The 19,395-nt window shown below is 38.6% G+C and overlaps 1 long non-coding RNA gene across 1 annotated transcript; it reads left to right on the top strand.

Moving 5' to 3' along the window:
- Positions 1-2,125: 2,125 nt before the first annotated feature.
- On the top strand, positions 2,126-3,215 carry LOC128132035 (uncharacterized). The gene is made up of 2 exons (XR_008229964.1): positions 2,126-2,545; positions 2,640-3,215. It is a non-coding gene; the product is annotated as an uncharacterized LOC128132035 (long non-coding RNA).
- The last annotated feature ends 16,180 nt before the right edge of the window (positions 3,216-19,395 follow it).

The raw sequence follows: 19,395 nt of genomic DNA, 5'->3' as shown, positions 1-19,395 counted from the left end.
CCACTTCAGATTTACAGTATTTTTCTATATTTTTTTCTTCATAAACATGCTGATTTATCCCATTCTATACCTAAACTTCGATGTTATGAATAGGGTATCAATAGGGCTAGGGTGGAGCAAATGGAAGACCGGTTGAAGGAAAGTTATGAATAGGGTATCAATAGGGCTAGGGTGGAGCAAATGGAAGACCGGTTAAAGGAAGACATATTGCTAGAAGCTGCAAGGTATTCTTTTTAACATGTTTCTGTGTTTGATATCCATTTTCTTATCATCTCAATACCTATCTCGATTACATATATGGAAATAAGATCCTAGTAACTGATGAACTACCAGATGGTCAAATGGTGGATCAATGGGAGCCAGCCACACCGACTCTGTCAAAACATCACTACAGGTTCACCATACTATGAAATTAAATGTTCATTTTGAATATCTATTTCATAATTCCTTTCACTATTGTAGGTCTATTTAGAAATCCAAACAAGAAAATTCCTTGTTGACTACGAACGCATTCCAGCAACAGATGAAAAATCACCCAAGGAACATGATTTTGATACGTTGGTGAGTGTTATTTTCATTTAACAAAATGAAAATATTTAACTTAGATTATACTTTATATATGATTTGTGTTTTATGATCTTTATAGGTTGATAGAATTTCAAGAGCTGATCTTAAGACAGAAATAATCTTTAACTGCCAAATGGGGCATGGGCGTACTACCACAGGGATGGTCATTGCCACATTGATCTATTTAAATCGAATAGGAGCTTCTGGTACTTTTTTTTTGTCTCTGTGAAGTTTATGTTTTATGATTGCATGCTTTTACAGCATGCAAATGAACCTTTTTCCTTATAAATTTCCCATTACAACAACATTCTTGAGTAACTTCTTTTTGATTGACATGGTTTTAGGGTGGTGTTGAAGGCAAACGACAGGTGGACAAAGTGATTGACAAGTGTGCCTCGATGCAGAACTAAATCTGCTTTAGGGCGGGTTCCCAGTCTATGGTGTTACAAATCCAACTGTGGAAATAATTAAATCTGTTATGCAAAGAATAGGTAGCTTTAAAGGTGGCCTGGGTAGACCCATCTTTTGGCACAACATGAGAGAAGAACCTGTTATTTACATTAATGGAAAGCCGTTTCTGCTTCGTGAGGTTGAAAGACCCTACAAAAACATGCTCGAGTATACGGTATATAATAATAATCCTCTCTCATTTTTAATGTTTATTATTTAAATATACTCAAGTGTCAAGTGGTTTAATGTAAGGAATTTACTGTGAAAGAGTGGAGAGAATGGAAGCTCGACTGAAAGAAGATATTCTCAAAGAACCTGAACGTTATGGATGTAAGGTATCTACCTGATACCTTGCTGTAACCTTGTTGCCTAGGAACAGAAAACAAAACAGAACAGGAAGAAAAAAAGGAAAAAAAACTACATGGCTGGCAACAGGTGATAACAGGGGAAGAAAAAGATGGGATTTTTTATTTTGCTTGGTGGAAAAGAAAACTTTTATTGCTGAAAAACTTCTTTCTAAATACCTATAACGTAGCATATTTATACTAAAAGAAAAAGAGTTTGACTCATAGTCTAAAACCGGGAAACAAAAATAATAAAAGCATTTTCCTAAAATGCCCCTGTGGGCTTTTTCCTGAATTACGCCAACAATGGAGGTGATATTATGGCAATTCACGAACTACAATCATATTTTATTACAAATACTTAATTAAATTGGAACTTTCCCAAAATACCCCTGAGGCTATTTTTGTCCCCAATTCTCAGGGGACGGAATAATGATGGATGGTCAAGCTAAAATTTGGTTTTGAATTTAATTTGGTATAAAAATGACAGGTTTGATAATGGTAGATGGTCAAGATACAAGAACTTTTCAAGTCCATTTGGAATATTACACTACAGATAATATTCTCTCTTTATTTCAGAACTTCTTACTTCTTCGTCTTATTAACTTTTTCATCTTATAATATGTTTGGATGCTGCTACATTTTAATACTGTCTGGAGTATATTATATTTGTTATTTGTGATAATAGCAGCTGGTTTTGTTTGTGATGGGATTAGTGTAAATTTTTGTCTGTTTTGTTGTTTTCTGGATGATAGCTAGGTACCTAAAGCATTGTTTAAAGGTGGATCAGTAGTCTACATGTCATTGCATGTCATTGCATTCTCACTGTTACCTATCAAAGTACTGAGGTAAATATTATGATTTTTTATATTAATTTTCTTACTTTCTAAAATTATTAGTGTTTTTTTTCTGAGTTATGATTGAAAAATAGTGAACTAGGGTAAATTTTATGAATTATGATATTAGTTTCTGAAAATATATAATTAGGGCATCATTATGTCTTATTGCCCCGGGCAACATATTTCTTTGGACCGGCCCTGGGTCCTTGCATTGCAATTGCCTATTTATCGGTTCTAAAGGACTGTGAGATTCATTGCTTTCTTGAAGGATTGGAAGTCAAACGACTTGGTGGTCTCCATGTCATTGGGACATCTTTGCATGAGTCCCGAAGAATTGATAATCAGGTAACTTTGCATCAGTATTGTGTTTTAAGGTTTTACATAAATTTAGCATATACTTTCAGACTCACTTTTATAATTTATTTCTTGCTTTACAAAGCTTCGTGGCAGAGCAGGAAGGCAAGGAGATCCTGGATCAACACGCTTCATGGTCAGGTAAGTTCATTTAAATGATTTTTATAAAGTTTAAAGTCAATCCTTTCATCTGGACAAAATTCTTCATGTTAAATTACGTAATAGTCCTTGGAGTAGTTGACATGAACAATTTTTTTTTTGTTAGAATGATTCCATATATATGTGCAAGCAAGCACATGCCTTGTGAAAAAGGGAAATCTATTCTAGTCATTCTCTTTAACAAGGCAACCTTAAAGTTGATTTTTTAAACCTGATGTTTAAAACTACATTGAGTGTGAGATAGAAGTTTATGCAGAGAAGGAAAAAGATAGAAGTTTTTGAGGATGTTGCTGATGAAAAAGATAGAGGTTCTTTAGGATGCTGCTAATGAAGTTTATGCAGAGAAGGAAAAAGATAGAAGTTTGTTGGCACATAGTAAGCTAGATAATTAATGCAATTGTATATAAATGAGTTCATTTTTTTTATAACATTTACTCACTATTGGAATAATTATTTGTATTTGACATATTAGTGAAATGAATTATATTTGTTATTTATGGTATTTTATTTATTATTATGAGATTTCTAATGTATTATTTAATATGAAAAATTAGTAAATCTATAAATAATATTTTTTTAAAACATTTAAAATTATGATACGCAAAAATGTGTGTCATCTTTATTTATGACATGGTCTTTCTTGACAGGGGCTTCCTTGATACGCATTGCGTGTCATAAACACGCGCGTCGTAAGGTTACGACACGCAAATGCATGTCGTCTTCCTTTATGACAGGGCCTTCCTTGATACGCATTGCGTGTCATAACCGCGCGTCGTAAATGTGCGTCATAAATGCGCGTCGTAAATGCGCGTCCTCTATAGACGACACGCAAAAGCGCGTCATCTCTCTTTATGACGGGGCCTTCCTTGACATGCATTTGCGCGTCGTCTGAGCGTTTTACGACGCGCAATGAGCGTCGTAAAAGGCCTTTTTTCTAGTAGTGATCATTAAAACTCAGAAAGAGTACAATGATCTGTTAAAAGACGTAAAAGATATTGCTCAAGACGAAAAGGATAAGTTTCAGTGCAATATTAAAGCATTGAGACTGATTCGATTCGCTCTTCAATCCGACACATTTAGGCTAGTGAGTTCATGTAGCTCCGCTAAAGAAATATGGGATAGGCTGCGAGAGCTATATTCCACAGACGAAGATCTGGAGCATTCCATTCAGACCTTACTTTTGTCTGAGTTTGGCGAATTTAAGCAAAATCCCGAGGAAACTGTTACTCAGACGTTCGATCGCTTCAATCATCTTCTTAGTAAGATGATCAAACACGATATAGAAAGGAAGTTGATTGAACAAAAAGTTACGTTTTTGAATGGTCTTAGATCTGAGTGGAGAGCGGTTGTGTCCACTGTTAAAGCTCATGAGCAATTCAAATCTTATTCTTTGGCAAAGCTGGTAGGGATTTTGAAATCTCAAGAAAAGATTGTCATGTAGGAGAAAAATGTGGTCTCAAGCTTGGGATCCTTGGCCCTTCTGTCTAAAAGCAAAAGTGTGGTAGAAGATGAAGACCTTAACTTAGAAGACTATGACCTTACCTCTGATGATTATGCTATGATGGTGTCAAATCCAAAGAGGTTTATTAAGAAAAGGTTTCCTACCAATAAGAACCGAAATTGGCAGGGAAGTTATAGTTCTGAAAAAGTGAGGGAGGAACCGAAGGCAGAAGAACCAAAGAAAGAGCTGAAAGTCGAAGGGGATTCTGGTGTGAACTACTACTACTGTGGAGGAAAGAACCACTATGCCAAAGACTGTGTCCTAAAGAAAATGGCAGAGAAGGATGGAGAAAATGATGAAGAGGCTGTGTTGATGAAAAAGCTTGAAGAGATCAAGAGAAAGAAAACTACTGCTAACCCTTTAATGAATGCTTTAATTGTGCAGGGTTCGGCAGCGGATGATGAGTTCGGTGGCGTGCAGGTCTGGTCAACCGACTCAGAGGATGATGAAGTCAGGAAGCCATCTCATGGAAAGGCTTATGTGGCTAGAGGTGAAGAGAGTAGTGGGAAGTGCTTGATGGTGACGGATGTATCTCAAATGAGGGGATACAATACAGACGGTGGGAATGAAGACACGAAGGAGCGAGAGGACTTGTGATTCACAACAAAACCTCTCAGCGTGCAGTTTAATGAGCTTGATGAATTAATCAAGAAGGTAAAATCCATTTTTGTTTCATTCAAAGTCCCACCAAATTCATATGAAAAAGAATTAAAAAGTGTAAATTCAAGAATCTCATATCTAGACAGCAGTTTAACACAAACACGGGTCACCAATTCTAACCTAACTGACCAAATAAGCAGGGTGTCTTCAAAGAGTGAGGAACGGAGGATGTGGATAGAACTGAAGGAGTCGGAGCTGATCAAATCCAAAGACAAAAACATTTATTTACAAAGAGACAATTTAAAACTTTGAGACAAAGGAATGTGTTTTGTTTCATTGCTAAGCGTCTTTATTCTAACATTACTCAGCTTCATCTTAACTGTGAAATAGGACAGAAAATTCGTCGCATGATTTTGCCCTTCCTTGAGTTAAAGGAGGATGAAATTGACGCTGAAGCATATAATTGCGAAAGTGTAGTTTTGTCTGATGATGTGAATCCAACTTACATGCATGGTCTAGACAAAATTGAATCTTTCATAAAATCCAAGGACCATAAGGACATGTTGAAAAATCTTTTGGATGAAAATGATAAACTGAAACTAAGGACCAAAACCATACAAAAATATGACTCATTGAATGCCAACTTGAGCTCAGAAAATAAAATAGATGTTGAAAACGCGTCTGAGCTTAATGAGGATGATGATATGAGCGTAATTTCTGTAGAGGATGAAATCGACTGTTCTGAGTTTGTCAAGAGCGAACCCGAAAACCACAAAAATCTTATTTCTGAAAATTCTGTGGAGTTGCTCGTTTGTCCCAAACTAAGTCCCCGATTCTAGAGGAAAAGGTTGTTGTGTATCAAAAGGTGAGAACAACACCAAATCAGGTGTATAAGGTTACATGAGTAACCGAACATCAGACAGCCGAACTCACAACCATTGTAAACGAAGATAATGCAGATGGTTGTGATGAGTTCTTCTAGTCTGCTCCTATAGACAATGCAGATGAAACCATCGGTCTGTCAGAACGGACATGCTGGAAAACCAAAGGCAGATATGTGCCGGAGCCGCTAAACAAGCCTAACAACTTCGACGTGCCAAGTACTAGTGGTACAAAAGAAGTTCTTGAAGAAAAAGGAGTTCCTTTAGAAGAAGTCACTCCTTCGAGCGAAACATCATCAGTTCAAAGTGAACCGGCTGACAAAAAGAAAAAGCAAAGAGCCAACATCCACCGACAGCCGAAGCAAGTAAAGGATCAGAAGCAGCAAAGAAATCTGAGATACAAGAAGAATCTCTCAGAACGAAAACAGTTTTGGCGATCCCAAAACGCCCATTTCTCTTATCATGACAGAAATTCAAAGTCAGAGAAAAATGCTGTTAGGCAGCAAGAAAGTAATAACAACCGAAAGGACATGTTCAGTTCTGAAAAGGAATATCAACCGAAGGGAAAGGTTCGGTTTAGAGAAGACCAGCTACCGAAAGCATAGGTTCGGCTCCGAAAGCAAAAGCTTCAAAGGTTCAAGGTTCGGTCCCACTAATGACCAAAAACAAAAGGGGCACCTAGAACCTCAAGTCAAGAAAACTTCTCAGTCTAACTTCTCTCGTTCTAATTCTTCTAATTCTTCTCAACCCCATTCTAAATCCAATTCTGTTTGATCTCAAAATCCAAAATCTTCAACGGATTTGAAAGGAAAATCGAAGGTTTCCTGAGTCAAGAATGATAAAAAGCATTCCAAGGTCCAAACGCCTAAACCTGAATCCAAACCGTCTGTAACAAATCCCAACAAAATTAAAGTTGTTACCATTAAGAAGAAAGATGAAACAACTTTAATTAAAAGAACATATCTTGTTGGCATCTCTCTTACTATTCTTGTTCATGTGAAAGGCTCATGTGGACCCAAGAAACTTTGGGTTCCTAAATCTGCTTGATTTTTGCAGGTTATCAATGATGAACAGTTCGACGAAGAATGGTATATTGATAGTGGCTGCTCACATCACATGACAGGGAGGAAGGAAGAGCTGAGGGAATTTTTATCTCTTCCAAACGGCAGGAATGTCAAATTCGGGAACAACTCATATGACACAATAAAAGGTTATGGGATGATTACAAACGGAGACTTCACGATTAGAAAGGTTGCATATGTTGAAGGACTACAGCATAACCTCATCAATGTATCTCAGCTTGTTGGAGGTACCGGTCTTAAAGTTTCGTTTGATGATGAGGGTTCAGAAATAATAGAGAAGAAAACAAAAAGAGTGATTCTCAAATTGGAGCGCAAAGGCGAAATGTTTCCTCTTAATCTCAAACCTATCAAAGGAAATCCAGCTATCTGTCTGTTATCCAAAGCACACTCTGACGAAAGCTGGTTGTGGCACTGAAGGCTCTCCCATCTCAACTTTAAGGATATCAACAAACTTGTCACCGGTGGTCATGTTCGGGGTCTTCCATTGCTCAAATTTGATCGAGAACATTTGTGTGTTGCGTGTGAAATGGGGAAACAGAGTCGTCAAAGTCACCCATCCATCATAAACACTAAAGTCGTTGAACCACTTGAGTTGATTCACATTGACTTGTGTGGTCCATCATCTATTTAAAGCATTGGCGGTAGCAAGTATATTCTTGTTATTGTTGATGACTTTTCACGTTTTACATGGGTGTTCTTTCTGAAGCACAAATCTGAAGCAACTCTCAAGCTAAAGACGTTCATCAAGCAGGTTGAAGTGCAGCTGAGGAAAGTCGTTCGTAACATCAGAAGCGACAACGGGCTGGAGTTCAAAAATAAAGAATTCGAAGACTTCTTGGCAGAAAAAGGAACCAGTCACAACTTTTCAGCTCCCTACACCCCTCAACAAAACGGGATTGTCGAAAGACGAAACCAATCTTTGTGTGAGGCGGCCCGAACCATGCTAAGTTTTGCTTCTTTACCATTATATTTTTGGGCTGATGCTATTGCTGCAACATGTTTTACGCAGAACAGGTCCTATCTCAATAAGCGCTTTACTCTCACTCCTTATGAGATCATCAACAACAGGAAGTCAAACGTCAAATTCTTCCACGTATTCGGCTCACGATGCTTTATCTTCAATTCTTAAGAACATCGTAAGAAGTTCGACGTAAAAGCCGATAAATGGATTTTTCTGGGATATTCTCTCACTTCGAAAGCATACAAGGTTTTAAACAAGCGTTCGAGGAAGATTGAAGAAACGTATTATGTGACTTTCGATGACAACTATGTCAAGAAGCTGAAGGTCGCGGAAGAAACAGTTGGAGAAATCGTCTCTCAAACAGGCCAAGTCACAGCCTCGATTGCAAATTTGTTTGAGCAATTTATGGAGTTATTTGATGAAACGGAGAAGGCTACTCTCTCAGAAGCCAATGCAGCAGACAACAAAGTTGATCATATGAAGCAAATCGTCGATGACGCTGCCAAACAACTGGGTGAAGGAGAATCAGTTCCAGCTGAACCTTCTCAGCACGGTGCTTCAGTTGAGGGGGAGAATTCATCTTCTTCAAAACAGCCAAGTTCACAGGTTGAGGGGGAGAACTCTTCTCCAGCTGCACCCGAAAGCTCTACTGCACCCGAAGGTACTGTAGCTCCCGAAAGCTCTACTCCACCTGAAGGTACTGCAACACCCGAAAGCTCGACATCACCCGAAACTCCTGTAGCACCGGAAAGACCTGATACACTTGAAAGCTCATTAGTCGAGGGGGAGAATGCCAATATGTTTTACAACGATGATAGTCAATCTGAACTAGAAGAGACGGTAAATGCCGAATTAGATCCATCCTATGATCCAAATTACCCTCCTCTTGTCAAATGGACTAGAGACCATCCTGTTTCACAGGTTGTGGGTAATATCTCTGAAAAGGTCCTGACTCGATCACAACTGAAGGCAAAGCAAACATCCTTATTTTCAAAAGTGGAGTTCTGTATGTTTAACTCCTTCATCTCAAAAGTTGAACCAAAGACAGTGAATACTGCTCTTGATCACTCTGATTAGGTTCAAGCTATGCAAGACGAACTTAATGAGTTCGAAAGAAATAAGGTTTGGTGCCTTATTCCAACTCCTCAAGATGCCTCGATTGTTGGTCTCAAATGGGTATTTAGAAATAAAATGGACAAGGAAGGCAATGTGATAAGAAATAAAGCTCGTCTAGTGGTGAAAGGATACTACCAGGAGGAAGGAATCGACTATGAGGAAACTTTTGCTCCTGTGGCTAGGCTGGAATCTGTTCGAATATTTCTTGCCTATGCTGCACACAAGAACTTTGAGGTCTACCAAATGGACGTAAAGTGCGCATTTCTAAATGGAGAACTCGAAGAAACGGTTTACGTGGAGCAACCTCCGGGATTTGTCAATGAAAAATATCCCAATCACTGCTATATTCTGGACAAAGCAGTTTATGGACTGAAACAAGCGCCTAGGGCCTGGTATGAAACGCTAACCAAGTTTTTAAAGATGTCCAAATTCAAGCAAGGTTCGGTTGACCCAAACTTCTTTTGTAAGAAGGAAGGTAACCACCTTATGATTGTTCAAATCTATGTCGATGATATCATCTTTGGCTCAACGAATCCTAGCTTAACAGGTGAATTCAGAAAGCTGATGGAGACTAAATTTGAAATGAGCTCAATGGGTCCGATTAACTTTTTCCTTGGTTTAAATATTAGACAGGGACCCGAAGGCATCTTTATTAACCAGGAAGCTTACACCAAGACTCTCCTTGCTAAATTCGGCATGACGGGAGACTCAAAGGTTAAAGTTCCAATGGCGTTCAGCACAAAGCTCACTCCATCCTTGGATAAGCCAGCAGTCGATATTACGCTATATCGCCAAATGATTGGTTCTTTAATGTACCTTACTGCTAGCAGGCCTGATATAATGTTTTTTGTTTGTTATTGTGCTAGATTTCAGGCGAATCCTCGTGAACCTTATATGCTTGCAATGAAGAACATACTTCGATATCTCAAACGAACTACCTCTCTCGGTTTATGGTATCCATCCAACTCAGGTTTCTTCGTTCAAGCCTACTCAGATGCAGACCTTGGAGGTTGTGGACTAAACAGGACAAGCACCACTGGAGACTGTCAATTCCTTGACGGGAAGTTGGTTAGCTGGCAATCAAAGAAACAGACTTGTGTATCTTTGTCTACCGCTGATGCAGAATACATCGCAGCTGCCTCCTGTACATCTCAAGTGATTTGGATCCAAAGCCAACTCCGGGACTATGGACTCAATATGAAAAAGATCCCACTATATTGCGACTCTGAAAGTGAAATTAGGATCTATCATAAGCCAGTGCAACATTCCAAGACTAAGCACATCGCACTGAGGTATCACTTCATTAAGGATCATGTGGAAGATGGGAACGTCGAAATTCACTTTGTTCGAACCACTGATCAACAGGCTGACATGTTCACCAAAGCTCTTCCTGAAGCATCTTTTAACAAAATTCTACAAGGGCTTGGAATGATGGAATCGGAGTCAGTACCAAAAATTACCTCTCAAGATCAAAAGTAAGAAGCAAAACAGACCGAACGTTCGGGTTCGGGTCTCTTGTATGCCGAAATAGACCGAACGCTCGGGTTCGGTTGAATCATCTAATCTTCGCTTATCACTCAAAGGTAGTTTTCTTGCTTGTAAATCTTTTGTATTATTTTTCCAAAATTCATTTATCTTATTGTCAAAATTCCTTTCCTTTCTAAACTTACTTTTTCGGGAAACCGAAATGGACCGAACGCTCGGGTTCGATTCCAAAATTTTTCTCACCTGAAATAGACCGAACACTCGGGTTCGGTTCCAAAGTTTTCTCAACCGAAATAAACAGAACGCTCGGGTTCGGTTCCAACATTGTTTTTATTCATTTTTTTTATGTCTTATTTTTTTCTTATTCTTATTATCAAAAATTCCAAAAATATTTTTTTATTTTTTCTTTTGTAAATCCAAAAACTCCAAAAATATTTTTCATTTTATTTTGGCTTTTATTTTTTAATTTTTTCTTCTTTCTTTCATTGTGGGTAAATCATTTCATTAGCTAAGTGTCCCTACAAGCATGCTGTTGTATGTGTCCAAAGCCTCATCTGATTCTAAATAATAGCCTTACTGACTTGGTACAAACAAACCTTGTCTTCCTAATTAGGCTCTCATATTTATTCTAATCATGAGCTACCTAACTCTCTTCTTGTGACAACCCAAAATTTCCATTCTGAACAAGCCATATCAAGCCAATAGAAGTAGAGCAGTTACAGTGAAAGTTCAGATTTCGAGTATAAGTTTGGCAGTTTTCAGGATTTTTACACTTAAGATGATATTAGGAGAGTGGATGCACTAGGGTTTTGTGCAACACTGTTATTCCAAGACTCTAGGACATTAGAGTTTGTTCCAGGATTAAAAATATTTTCTGCCAAAAATATTTCAGGACTATAAATAGATTTCTGAACTAAATTCATTCATTATTCACAATTCCAACTAGAGAAAAGTCGTTTCTCTCTCACGGATCTTCGGGTTTTTATCCCAAATCGTGAGTACACTTCTCTAGTTGTATTTTAATACTTGTTTTATGCCTATTAACATAGATTGTAGGTCAAATATATGAGATCCGGGAGTTTACCGCCCAAGAACGTTCTTGGGGAGTAAACTCCAAAATGGAGCTTAAAGGCCATCTAGTCCCATTTCCTTGTTAGGTAACTAGCTTAGGGTATTGTGTATGATCATTAGAGGCTAGAAATCAATCAAGAACACATAGTTATAGGAGTTTACGGCCCAAGAGTTTCTTGGACCGTAAACACCATTTTTAAGGGCTTAAATGTGCCCTAATCATCCCAAAGGCTTAGGCTTTATTATAGGCATGTACCCTAAAGTGTTTAGAACCAAGAAAACATAAGAAAGCACAAGTGTTGAAGAGTTTACGGCCAAGAGTGGTTCTTGGGCCGTAAACTCCTATTAAGGGGTCAAAGGACACCCTAACTCCTTCCTTAAGCCAAGAGACAATTTGGGCATGTACCTAAATGAGTTATGGACTAGTTAAAACACTTAGAACCCCATGAGTGAGGGAGTTTACGGCCCAAAAGGTTCCAAGGCCGTAAACTCCATAAAATGGCACCAAATGGTGCCATAAACTCTTCTAAAGCCAAGTACAAAAGCCTAGATTTGTTCCTAGTTATTATAGAGACTTGAAAGCACCATAATCACCCTCCCAAGGGAGTTTACAGCTGTAAACTCCAAGGGAATATGGTCTATGGGCCGTAAACTCCCCAAAGGAGTTCATATGGTACCCAAACACTTGTATAGCCTTGAAACAATTCACCACTAGAGTTGTAATAATTCTAAGCTCCGTTTAGGCACTTGGTTGAGAGTTTACGGCCAGGAGTTTACTCCCCTGGGCTGTAAACTCCAATGAATATGGTCATTAGACCATAAACTTCCATTAGGGGTTTTGCACTCCTTTGTTGCAACCCATTAGCCTCCTAGCACTTGACTAAAAGTGTTTTCCTCACGTTTAAATGTTTATACTTGTATAATTAGTGTTTTAATCACTAATTATGTATATACATATGTTTCCATATGTAATTAGGATCATTGTGTGTGTCTAAGTCTTCACTTGACACCAAGCACTTGTCCGATCCTTCCGTACGATAACAGTCCGTTCAATTCCAGTCACTTACTGCAGGTGAGTTCATACCCCTTAACTAATGTTTTAAACTATATTTAAATGTTTTATGGGGGGGGATACAAGTAGAATCATGCTACTTCTTATATCAATCACATGTGATTAATAAGTAGAATTATGCTAGTCATTAGCCGTTTTACCAAACAGTTTCCTTCAAATGATTTTTATAAACATTTTATATGTTTTAAACTCCTTATTACACTATACATTTTACTTTGTACGTTACCGTTCAAACTTATTTACAACTGTGTTTCAAACAAATGTTTCCTTATACTTAAACAGTTTTCTCAAACTTATGCCTTCAAATTGTTTTATAGATTGACATCAAGTCGATCTTTTCTTAAAATAATATTTCTGTTTCAAATGTCTTACAAAACTTATTATGCTTTTATATTATAAATTGCATGCCTCTATATGTATATTTATATAAGAAATATTTAAAAGACTTAGGAAGGTTATCCACCCTATTTCCTTTTCGCGCTTGAGATGTGGTCTGGTGGGATATCGGGTACTCGTCCGAAAGTCGTTTAAATATTAGTTATATATCATGTGTACATATATTGTCATAAAAGGTTCTTCCAGTTCATTCCATGCCCTTGGGTAGCAAGGGTATACATCCATGTCCATACGTACCACTTAGATTACTAGTAAGCTACCATCTGGATAGTTTAGGAAGATACTAGAACAATTACTAGAACACGATATCATACAAATGAGTCAGTTCATTCATGAGTCAATACCTTCTAGAACATTACAGTACATTACTATACTTGCTAGATAGAGAGAACACACATTATAGCTAGCACACGTAGAACATTACAGTACATTACAGATAGAACAGTTCTTTACATTACACTTACATTAATACGCCAATAAAATTGTGATCCACTGTATGGAAGCATTCCTTAATTGTCATCCCCCGGGTTGTAGCCAGAGTCTCTTGAAGGGAGAGCGTGAGTTTGTGTATAGATCTATAATGGATTGACTATCCTACACCTTGCTGCTAGCTACAGCAGGACCGACAGGTCTGTAGGTGCCAAACGTCATACCTTATTTTCGACTATACGTTGTCGTTGTTACCAGTCTATAGTATGGTGCAATTTATCACATAATGCCTTAATATAAATCCGGTTTAAGGTAGTTAGTACAACAGTAGTTCTTATAGCGCTACGTTTTAGTACTACTTTAGTTTTCCCTATACATATATTTAGTGATCTTTTCACTTAAACTATAAATGTAAAAACTATATTTTATAAATGATAGTTATACTTGGGAAAATTACACCCTCTTACAAGAGACGAACATGGAGAATAGTTAAGTCTTGGTAGAAGACTACCTTCAGAACAGTTAGGTCTTGGTAGAAGACACCTTCACATACTGGTAGGAATCATAGGGATTTCTAGGGTTTTTCAAACACTTACAGTTCATATACACTTACAAATTCTTACATACAAATACTTACTTACAAATTAAGACACTAAATACTTATGATCTCACCAGCTTCAAAGTTGATACTCGCTTTCAAAATTACTTGTATCTTCAGGTCATCATAGACAGGTACCGATGCAAGGAGAAAGGAAGATGGAGCTTGTTCAAGACTTATCTTTCATTTTGATTTTTGCTTTAGTGTTTATCAAAATTTGACAGAACACATTTGTATAATAATTATATTATTAATGCAATGGATGATGTTGTTGCTTTTTTACTACTTTACATTGTTGTTGATATTACATGACGTCCTCCGCCCCAGAACTTTTATGCCGTTCTTGGTTTTGGGGTGTGACAGATTGATATCAGAGCATTGTTTATAGTGAATTAAGTATATCAACCCATAAAAGATATACTAAATATAAATACATAAGGGATTAAAAATACTCTGACCAAGAGTTTATACTTTAAATTGTAAAATATTTAAGTAAGTATACGTGCTGCATTCATACTAAAATCAGTGTCACTAGGACAGTACAAAAGAATTACGATTGTTGGGAAACACAAGTAGGCTTAGAGACATATGGTCAAAACTGGGATGATATAGACTGATCACTTATATTATCCGAGGGTTGACTAGCATGTGCCTAAGTTTAAGTGTGTGGTTGCAACAATGCTAAAATCTTACCAACCCTACCACAATGAGAACAATAGAACATAACATTAAAATTAAAATACTATAGGAGTATTTGGTGTTACTATAAGTACTTTATACTTGAGAACTAAAACGGGATCTTCATTACGAAGTTGATAGTTGCTAACTGGATACACTGAGGTTATATCTAATTAGGATGTTATAGACTTAGAATCTGTGATAATTTTGCCTTACCCCTATTCTGTGTGAATTTGGAATTAAAGGTCACTTATTCGAAGGTCTATCCTGCTTAGATTACACATAGATGGTATGCACTTCACAAATAGCGATGTAACTAATGAAGGTTTTCTAAATAATTATCTAGATAGTTCGTCTAATAATTATTCTCTTACCCTAAATTCTCGCATAGAAAACATAACTGGACTCCATCCCCTCGGCAACCAGTATCTTCCGAATGAAGTCATAGCTGGTTGGTTTGGAGAAGAACCAGAGAATTACCATCCTATCCCCTTGAATGATAACCATGATGAAGACCTTTCGTATGATGCTAACTCCGAACCAGAGGTTGAGAACCTACCCCGAGCAACTCCCTTTCCAATTCCTAACCCTCGTCCGGCTTTTCATGGCCCGAACCTGAGTGAGTGGAATGCTTGGAAACATGGAGCCAAGGACAAGATTAGCCTATGCCATTTGATGGTGACCGAAGCTTTTACAACATGAGCAATGGGGGCTCAGCAGATAGAGTCTTGCCAATCTTGGTCCGCAGAGTGGCCCGAGATGAGATTCAAGGCAGGACAGACTTACATCAGTCTACCGAAGTTGTCGCCGATGCGAGAATGCATACCCTCCACACCATTCGTCTAGAAGATGCTCACGAGGGATCTGAAGAAACCATGAAACCCTGCTGCAAGCGCTGGCTGAATCACGAGCCGAAGTCATAGAGCTCCGAGTGCGCCAGATGGTGTGCGAAAGATACCTACTTGACATGGAACGTCAATTGGCTGAACTGAGAGTTCACCAGAGGGATGACCGTCGCCAATAGTAGACGCTTTACTTTATTTCTTTATTAGAAAGGAATCGTGTTTCCTGTCAATGCCCGATGTGGCATTTTCTATTAAATTATCTTGTACCGTAAGTACTTTAGTTAGGTCTTTATGCTGTCAGGAACTATCTTCTATGGATATGATGTAAGACCTTTACAAGGTCATTTTCCAGAATCTTTACATCGTGAATATCAAAGGTATTGATAGCCGGCTAACTTCTGTGTCATTCTTCATTCGAGTACTCTTATCATACTTTCATTGGGGTCTATCTAAAATATGCTTTAGTCAAGTCATTGGACTATAGTGATTTATCTCCGGAGACATTTCCAAGTCTCTTTCAGTGGTTGGATCTTGTTATTCACCAACCCACGATACCTTGGCTTGAACGACAAACGTCTTGAGACCATTCTACGAACTTACTTCCATTCCGTACTAGGACTGCATCATAGGGATGTAGGTCAAACTTTCGAGAACATACTCTTACTCTTTACATGAACAATCTAAGTACATCAAGGTCAACCAGAATCGCTCACAAAACCCTTATCTTTCGTGTTACAGAATCATATCGTCATCCGGAAGCAATCAGTCGAACAGGGAAACCTCCGCTTTTCCTATGGACGCCGCTACCTTTCAAACAGTAGTTACAGCTGCTGTGGTGGCTGCCGTAACCGCGGTCCTTGCGCACCGTAGCGCTAACAGCACAGTCAATGCTGCTGATGGGAATGAAGTTTCCAATCGTGGTATCCATCCAGGAAGTCACCAAACAGTAACAGCCACAGGCTCGCAAAGCCGAAAAGCTGAGAACAAGAAACGAAAGCGTCAAGCCCGGAAGGAGCGCAAGAGATCCCAAAAGCTGGCTATACAACAGCAGCAAGTGGAAACCCCTGCCGTTCCCGTACCAAGCAGACCATACAAAGGAACACTCCCGAAGTGCGACCAATGCAACTACCACCACAAGGGAATGTGCCGATTCTTGCAATACGATAATTGCAACAAGATAGGGCACATTGCTCGTTTCTATAGAACTACCTCCACCACTGGGGCAAGCCTAGTTTGCTTTAATTGTGGTGAGCTTGGGCACTATAAGAGGGATTGCCCGAAGAAGGAAATCAAGGAAAGAACCCGTGTCCCCATAAGTCCCACTCGACACTTCACTTCTACCACCAAAGTTGGTGCTGTCCAAGTATGTCACCAATGCAGTGAAATTGGACACTTCAAGAAAGATTGCCCGATAGCAAAGAACTCGGGTGCTGATGGGAAGATTCTCAGGATCACAGCTGCAGGAGAGCCTACTCCGGAAACCACGTTAATGTAATTAAGGCGTTTCTTTGTAACAGACTTATAAACTATCCAGAACTAGTGCAACTAGAGTCTTACCTTTTGCGAGATCCTGTCTGTATAGGAATTCTCGTGTTACGTATACTTGTCTTTTGTAGTATATCTTATTCGTAGCAATAGTCTTGTGGTAAATCTAAGTACTGTAACTTTGTTCATGGTTGCACGGTCATGTTTTGTCTGTAAACGTCTTATGTTCAAATCTAATGTCTTTAAGTTTCAGTATGATTCTGACATTATCATACGACTCGATTCAATTTGATCCTCACAAAAACAGCTTCATACGTACATCTCTTTCTTCTAGATCACTTTTCCAGCGAAACCGTCACATCAAAACACCGAAGTACTCATGCCAGGAGTACCTCTTAGTTATTTTCTTTCCGAAGAAATCCCCGAAGTTCCACTCGTGTAGTACGTCAAGTTCAATCCATGGATTCATGCGATTGATCTATCACTAAGGAAGGTATACGTAAGAGTTATATATGATCAAGCTTCTACAGGTTTAGAATTGATGATTCCACTTTAACTTCTTTTTCCCTGATGGGATGTGAGCTTAAAGAAGAATCAGTTATTCGACTATCTTTTCAACCTTAATTATATGCGACTCGTATACCCGAAATTGTGATTGTGAAACCATGTATGAATTCTAATATGAACTTCAGGATGGAGAACTGCTTAAGCCTATGAGTAATCACATCGTCATGTGAACAAACTTAGAACCCAGTACGACTCCCATAAACAGATCACCCTATAGTTTAAACACCTACGGAAATACCAGAACAGTACAAACAACTTAACGAACTACACAACGATAGAATAAGATGACTAGGCTTCTCACCCTAGAGAACCCAGGTCATATTCTTCCAGAGATCGACAGATCGCATTGTATGTACCTCGGTTATCGAGGACTCTGTCAAGATTTTTCATTAGAAATCGTTATCTCTGTCCCGCGTAGACGAAATGGTTGAGCAAACGCAAGGAAAGAAACTACTTCCAGGAATGGATCTGAGATCCGAATATCACCAGTTCGAGTGTTAGGGAAAGATGTCCGGAACACTATCTCTTGAACTCGATGCGGACACTTCGAGTCCACAGTGATACCCTTCGGATAGGCCCAATACGCCCATAGTTTTCATGAACTAAATGATTAGGGTACGTCTTTCTTACTTGGATCAGTTCGTCATTCTCCATGTAATGACTTACTTATCTACCCTTGTAGTAAGAAGAAAACCCATGGAAACATTTCCTATAGAGGAACTTTAGCGAAGTTCTCTAGAAACGAGTCTTGAAATTGAAGAGTCAAATTTTTATGACAAACTGTTAGTAATGTGGGAAATTTTGAGTACTCTTTCAATTTGTCAAAACCATTGAGCATTTATCGATACCAGAGACGCCGGCAGTCTTTCGCCAAATTCTAGGTCTTACCGACCTACCATCTTAGTTCATTCAGAACTCCTCGCAAGCTACAGAAACTCGTACGACTTTGACCCAGCAAGGGGTGGCCTTTGACTGGGAAGTTATGCAAGAAAAGGAACCTTTGAAATTCCAAGTGAGTGACCAAGTCCTTTAGGATAACTCACTCTGGGAATGGCTTAATACGCTTCGTATCACGTGGAAAGCTAAATCCAATATAGTCAGGACCTCCGAGATTCTCGACAGAATCGGTCCTGTGCCTCGCACAAACTAGACCTACTCCGCGAACTCAGTAACGTACATTCTGCTCTTCGCATCTCGATCGTGAAACCATACCTTTTCGTCAGGACTCTTGTAAGTCCACTCGTCGAGATCCTAGCCTTCGTATTAGAACCGTAGTGACCCTCGACCGAGAGGTCAAGCGGACGAAGCAACGTCGTCGCCTGTTAGTGAAGGTTCGTTGGAATGCCAACCGAGAACCCGATTTCACTTAGGTACGCTAGAACAAATCGATTAGGAAGTTTCCTCCTCACGACTCGATCATTTGTGCGTACTTCCTTAACTAAATCCTAATTTCGGGATGAAATTCCCTTCAACAGGGGGATGATGTGACAACCCGAAATTTTCATTCTGAACAAACCATATCAAGCCAATAGAAGTAGAGCAGTCATAGTGAAAGTTCAGATTTCGAGTATAAGTTTGGTAGTTTTCAGGATTTTTACACTTACGAAGATATTAGGAGAGTGGATGCACTAGGGTTTTGTGCAACACTGTTATTCCAAGACTCAAGGACATTAGAGTTCGTTCCAGGAATAAAAATATTTTATGCCAAAAATATTTCAGGACTATAAATAGATTTCTGAACTAAATTCATTCATTATTCACAATTCTAACTAGAGAAAAGTCGTTTCTCTCTCACGGATCTTCGGTTTTTTATCCCAAATCGTGAGTACACTTCTCTAGTTGTGTTTTAATACTTGTTTTATGCCTATTAACATAGATTGTAGGTCAAATATTTGAGATCCGGGAGTTTACCGCC

The sequence above is a fragment of the Lactuca sativa genome, chromosome 2, assembly GCF_002870075.4.
Source record: "Lactuca sativa cultivar Salinas chromosome 2, Lsat_Salinas_v11, whole genome shotgun sequence".
NCBI lineage: Eukaryota > Viridiplantae > Streptophyta > Magnoliopsida > Asterales > Asteraceae > Lactuca > Lactuca sativa.
Note: the sequence above shows the minus strand (reverse complement) of the source record. Positions and strands in the feature narration are given on the sequence as shown.